This window comes from Temnothorax nylanderi, unplaced genomic scaffold (genome assembly GCF_030848795.1).
Source record: "Temnothorax nylanderi isolate EJ_2023f unplaced genomic scaffold, tnyl_v1.0 TNYL_tig0474_pilon, whole genome shotgun sequence".
In the NCBI taxonomy this organism is placed as follows: Eukaryota; Metazoa; Arthropoda; class Insecta; order Hymenoptera; family Formicidae; genus Temnothorax; species Temnothorax nylanderi.
The window spans coordinates 133513-139955 of record NW_027249536.1 but is presented as its reverse complement, the minus strand read 5'-3'; the positions used below and the strand labels follow the sequence as shown (position 1 = coordinate 139955).

At 33.7% G+C, this 6443-nt stretch overlaps 1 protein-coding gene and 1 long non-coding RNA gene across 7 annotated transcripts in view; one reads left to right on the top strand and one right to left on the bottom strand.

Moving 5' to 3' along the window:
* Window positions 1–326: 326 nt before the first annotated feature.
* Window positions 327–3600, bottom strand: LOC139783163 (uncharacterized). Of its 6 annotated transcripts, none has more exons than XR_011721157.1 (6): window positions 3584–3600; window positions 1978–2280; window positions 1512–1717; window positions 1238–1397; window positions 943–1055; window positions 327–712 (listed from the first exon to the last, which is right to left on the bottom strand). It is a non-coding gene; the product is annotated as an uncharacterized lncRNA (long non-coding RNA). The 6 variants fall into 6 exon arrangements; XR_011721155.1 differs by having other exon boundaries at window positions 1978–2668; window positions 3584–3598; XR_011721158.1 differs by lacking the exon at window positions 3584–3600 and adding an exon at window positions 3524–3538.
* Slmb (beta-transducin repeat containing E3 ubiquitin protein ligase slmb) overlaps window positions 3094–6443 on the top strand; it is a 47128-nt gene continuing 43778 nt past the window's right edge. The window contains exon 1 of the mRNA XM_071722295.1: window positions 3094–3113. The gene's annotated coding sequence lies outside the window, so the exon portion shown is untranslated. The remainder of the gene's footprint in view (window positions 3114–6443) is intronic.

Genomic DNA, 6443 nt, shown 5'->3' with positions numbered 1-6443 from the left:
TATTCATTTTGAATTATTTCCTATCAACAAAATGTATACTTTATGAATTCAAGAGGATTATCGTTTTTGCCCGTTCTAGACTGGAGAATGATCCTACTCGCGGCTCATCCTAGTGAGTAGTGTAAACGGATAGAAATCATGGATAATTAATCAATGATTTTTATCCGTCTACACTACTCATTAGGATGAGCCGCGAGTAGGATCATCCTCCAGTCTAGAACAGGCATTTCAGAACAGAGAGAGGATTAAGGGTGCGTCATTAACGCTAATATCTTTCCGAACGCGCCCTAAAAGAACCCAATAAAAAATAACAAATTATATTAATATAATTTTACATTATTATTTTTATTGATATAAAATAATCTCGGTCATATATTTATTTAATAATACTAGCGTTGCGTTGCGTGTCAAGTTCACGGCAAACAAATACGTAATGCCATTGAAGGCTGTGCGATCTAGCTCGACTATGCGCGTGTCGACGATGGTGATGGACTCCAATCCTGAAGGCCCCGAGCCCGCAGGGCGTTCGGTCCCAATTGTATCTCGCAGGCGTTCTCGATGCGCAGATGAGCGATATTGACCCAAAGAACTGCTCGTTCGTCAATTTAGTGCATTTACGGGTAGTAAGTAAACAAATAATGAAGAAGATTAATGGAAAAGTCGCATTCTCATACTGCGTTTAGTTATGCCCGATCTCGATCAGGTTGTCCATCTGAAACATAAATTTCACACACACACATATTATATATATATCTAATATATGAAGAATATAATGAAGTATTCCGTACATTCCTTTAGACATTAATTTTAATTTCTTCAAATCTATATAATACATTGTAGCACAAGACGTACAACAATGGTTGAAACATTATCAAAATTAGAGTCAGATATCGGATTATCGTAGAATCAATCAAGAAATTGAAATTGCTATGATTAACTTACGATGTTCTTTCTTGTCCCCTTTTTTTCACGATCTTTTGCATGATTTAACCATGATTGTATGGCATCTTCTATTTTTTTCATATTACTTGAAGAATGCAACGACGCCACGGAAGCTGTAAAAGATCGAATATTACTTACATAGAATGAATTTTTAAAACAAAAAATGTACGTGACTAAAAAAGTAACAAATTTGATGATTAATACTAAATCTGACTGGAAGATTTGCATATATGTACACCAAATATGCAAACAATTTATGTTAATAAAATATTCGTGTTATATAATGATGACTTACTCAATATGAGTTTGGAAATGAGGAAATCTTTAAAGCGAACGGTATTTTTTTGTCCAGTCCAAGAATATTGAACAGCTAAATTATCCGTCATTATTCTCTTCATCGCTCGTCTTATATGTTCCCCAACATCCTTACCACCTTGTTGTTTTATAATATTTTTCTATATAAACAAAACATTTTCCATGTTTCAATAATAATTTATTTAAGCAAATTATGATTTGTAGAAATATATATCTGTAATAATAAATGAACGTAGTTGAATAATTATACTCACAATTTCGACTGAATTCGCTGGCTTCTTTATAAAATCGTGGATAAGAAGAAAACGAGGGAACGGCCTCAGAACGCGTTGTAAAACCCTCGACGAGTCCTTGACTCGAAAACGCCGCGTTTCCTTTACCTTCTGGACGGCGTTACGTCACGTACCGGCCATGTGACCGAGCTTCGCAGGCTCGTGTTTTGTATATTTTGTAGGTGATTCTGTAAGAATAAAGGTTATTAGTTAATAATAGGTTAATGATATATACATATAGTTAATTAACAAAATTTAATTTGATTATATTATAATAGAAGAAAGAACTCTCTCTCTGATATTGAATAGGAATCATACAATTGTAAAAAAGAATAATACTACTTATTATACATGCAATTATATTTTAATAATTTATTTAAGCAAATTATGATTTGTAGAAATATATATCTGTAATAATAAATGAACGTAGTTGAATAATTATACTCACAATTTCGACTGAATTCGCTGGCTTCTTTATAAGATCGTGGATAAGAAGAAAACGAGGGAACGACCTCAGAATGCGTTGAAAAACCCTCGACGAGTCCTCGACTCGAAAACGCCGCGTTTCCTTTACCTTCTGGACGGCGTTACGTCACGTACCGGCCACGTGACCGAGCTTCGCAGGCTCGTGTTTTGATATTTTGTATCTGCGACGCACCTCGAGTCCCGAGACTGCCAAATAAATTCTCAGTGTTCCCTCTTTGTGGATCACTTCTCACGCCGGCGATAGCACGTGTTGAAATGTTAATTTCTGTTCACGATGTTTACATACATATATGTTAATTTTTCCGTAGGAACCGGAAAAACGAGCCGTTTGTAACGCACGTTGAAGCAATAAGTCACCTGCGAGACGCCGACAAATTAACGCGACAAGCGTCTCTCAAACGGCGTCCCGTCTATCTCCCTATTTAACCTGCTTGTTTTGTCGATAAACCGGCGCACCACCTCGACAACAATCACGGTCTCACTACTGCGATACACTGCGACGAGACGACCGAGACGTGAACATACGCACAGAACATATATAATGTACCGTAACGTGTATACGCAACTCGCGACTTGACGCGACTGAGCGACCCCGGCCACACAACACGTACCGCGGACACCAAATAACAAATGAATATCCAATGAGAGGTTACCTAGATGTGGCGGGAGAACGAGATAGGATTTGTACATATTCCTCACAAATTCTTAAAGTATTCTCAGCACTAAATCGTGAAGTATTCATTATATGAACTTCTGAGGAATACTTTAGGACGAATTTGATGTGATTAATTCTTCAGGAATTCTTCATGTATTCATTTTTATAGTTCTGTATGTATTCTTTAAAATGAATTCTCTATGAATTTCTATTCACTTTTGTGCTATCTGGGTAGTAGCGTTATAAAATTTAAAAAAAATTTTTTTCGCTCCACCCTAATGTACATACAGTCGTACGTGTGGATCGAGCCCTCCTTTTTGGGCTCAGGTGCCATATTGAGTGTAGAAAGTGCACTAGTAGTGCAGTAGAGAAAAGAGAAGAGCAGAGGTCTGCGTTTTGTCTTCTGTAATAGTATCTTCCGATATTATTATGCAAAATTTTTGGTAAGTATATGAAAAAAATTGCGATCTTCAGCGATCGAGGTGCGCCGCTACAGGCGGTTTAACGCGACGAAATTCGATGACTCGTAACTCGCCCGTGCTCGATTGTCATCGTCATAAACAGCGGTAAGATAGGTTAGCGTACCTCCGGTATATATATGGAGCGGAATTCGCGGAAGCGCAATTGACGCTTGCCAATCACAAGATTATTTCCCATAGATCTTTTCATTGTATCTATCGGAACAGTGTATATTATTGGCACGCACAGACTACGCTTCCGCATTTTCCGCTCCATGGGACATCAGAAAAGATATTTCAGCGGAACGGAATCACACGTAACACGCAATATACATATACATGTATACATACATGCAATACATCTGTCACATTAACGAATTCCATTCATAACCTACAAAATTGTCACCAATTGCCACAACAATCAAAATTTAAATAGTTTTTAATAATATTATTACGGATCTCTGTTGAGATTCTGACATTTTGTCTTTTCACACTCGCACACAAGGACACAAGTAAGCTTCCGCAGTTTCCGCACGAGCAGTGCGGATAAAATAAAAACTTGCGGATAAAAGTCGGCGGAACGAACGTAAAAGAGGTCGAACTAATCACGAGCGTTCCGCCAATTCCGCATTGCGCATACGTTTCGTACCATGAGATCGCACCATTAAGCTAAGGCTGCGTTCCCACTATACGCGTCGCGCGTCGCGTCACAACGCCGCGTCATGAGTTATCCAATCAAAACGTTTCATTTTATGGCAAGATCTCGCGTCGGAAATGACGTCATAAAATGAAACGTTTTAATTGGGCTGCGTTTCGCTATTTACTCGCAGTACTGGCAGCACTGTAAATCCGTTCCAATATACGCGGCAGTAAGCTGTCAAAGCTTTTATAAAGCCTTGTGTACACGATACTAGAAATCGGTCCGAGTTTCGGTTTAAGCCAATGAAACTGCTGCTTTTCTGTAAGAGCTGCAAGTTGATTGGCTTAAACCGAAACTCGGACCGATTTCTAGTATCGTGTACATAAGGCTTTATGGCTGCGTTTCTGTATTCACACTAAGTACTGACGATGTGACGTCATTGAGCACAGCTGCAAGATCGTTCCGTAATTACTTCTGTTGCTTTTACCGCATATAACGCTGCAATAACGGAACGATATCCGCAGTACTGCGACTGTTGTTATGTATAAGAAAGAAATATAACCTATCTTACCTATCTTAGACACGACGTGACACGACGATAGGAGCACCTATTCTAAATATATAAAAAAGAACCAGTTTTCAGATTTATAAAAATATTGAAATTATTTATTATTATATTAATTTAGTAACCTTTTCGGGCTTTTTCCGCATCTTCGTGACCAGTGATCGGCAAAAAAAATTTTCATTATTTATTTTTTGAATGTCAAAGCAATCATTAATAAGCCAAAATACAATATATTAAGTGCCAAAAAAATAAATTTTTTTTAACTTATTTTTATTTACCTAACAATTTGTAAATAATTTCAAAAAAAGATTATTTTTACAAAAATTATTAATGTTTAACATTATTTTTTAATTCTTAGAAAATTTAATAATAAATCGAAAATTATAACTAATTTTTCGAAAATAAATAATTGAATAAAAATAATTTCTAATTTTCTAAAAAATAATAATAAAAAACAAATATTTTTTAATTTTCCAAAAAATTAGTAATTAAAAAAATATTTTTTAATTTTTCAGAAAATTAACAATTAAATAAAAATAATTTTTTATCCTTGACTCTGAAACAAGTTGTCTTGGCAAAAACAAGTATGAACATGAGGTAACTGACAATATTACAATTAGAGATACTGGGCAAGACGAAGGGGACGGATATACGCGATTGGTCAAAACCTGTTAACGTGTTAACGTTTTATGAAAAGTGTGTGTGGCTAGCATTAGAGCTAGCGCTACTTGTACTTCCCAGTCAACTCGGTGGAAAATTGAAAATCTCCTATTAATGTAATTTCTTATTAAAAAATCCAATGTGATCCCCCGAAAAGTGATCCCCCGATTCAAAAGTATTTTATTATCAATATTTTTTTAGACCTTTTTGTATATATGTGGTATTGTTGGTGTAGATTTTGCATATTGTAACAAATTTTAAAAATTCCAAAAAATAAATCCAATGTGGCGGACTCAAACATTTGCGAATTTTTAAAACTTTATATTTTAACCTTTTTTGTACATATAAAGTTTTTAAAAGAAGCAATAAAAAAAACAGAAAAAACATTCAAAGAAAGTCGATAATAAACAATTAAACTTTATTTATATTAAAAAATATAATTTTGTGAAAAAAAAACAATAATTCTCAAACTTAAATGTTTGATAAAGTTGGTGTGATTGAAGAAAAGATGTGTTTAATCAACGAAAATTATATATGTTGCTTTATCTAGAGTGAGATCATTTGATTCAGTTATTAAGTTTTTCTAGGTAACCAACGTCAAGTTAGAAACGTTAAAAATTATTTATATCAAGAAATATCTGAATAAATAAGAAAAATACGTATATGAACACATAAAATTCACAATTATTTGTTTATAATTATTATAATAATTAAATTATAATTGTTATATGGAGGGAAGGGGTTGAGGGGGCAGCGTGCAAAGCACGTTTATAGTTTATCTAGTAATTGCAAATTTTCCCAAAAAACACGAATTTTCAGTATGAAAAAATTATTTAGTATAGTTAACGTCATCGTTTCTTTTATACTGCAACTAATATACTCCTAAAAACGGATACTTTACAAAATTAATAAATGCTAATTTTCTAAAAAAATTAGTAATATATTTTCTAATAATTATCTACTAATTGTTCAAATAATTTATTTTTTAAAAACTACTAATTTTTTAAAAAATTATAAATATTTTTTTCTAAATGAGTAATTTTTTTAAAAATTGACAATTTATTTTATATAATGGCCAATTTTTAAATTATGAGCAATATATTTCTGATTATTTATTAATTTTTCAGACAGAGTATTATATTTTCAATCAATTAATAATTATTTTAAATTTAGAGCTTAGTATTTTATTAATTACCAATTTTTTGTTAATTAAAATTAAAAACATTCAAATTTTTTATTTTTGATTAATTAAAAATAATCGCCGATATCATTACTAAAAACAGAATTTTTGCCGATCACCGTTTGTGACTAACGATTACTGTATATTTCTCGTTGTTGCCTTCCAGGTCCACAAGGACCAATTCTTCCAAAGGTGCCGCCATAGCCGCCATGTTCTTACTGCGAATGCCTCACCTCGCGAGCCGCAGTAATGAAAGTAGGAAGTGACGAC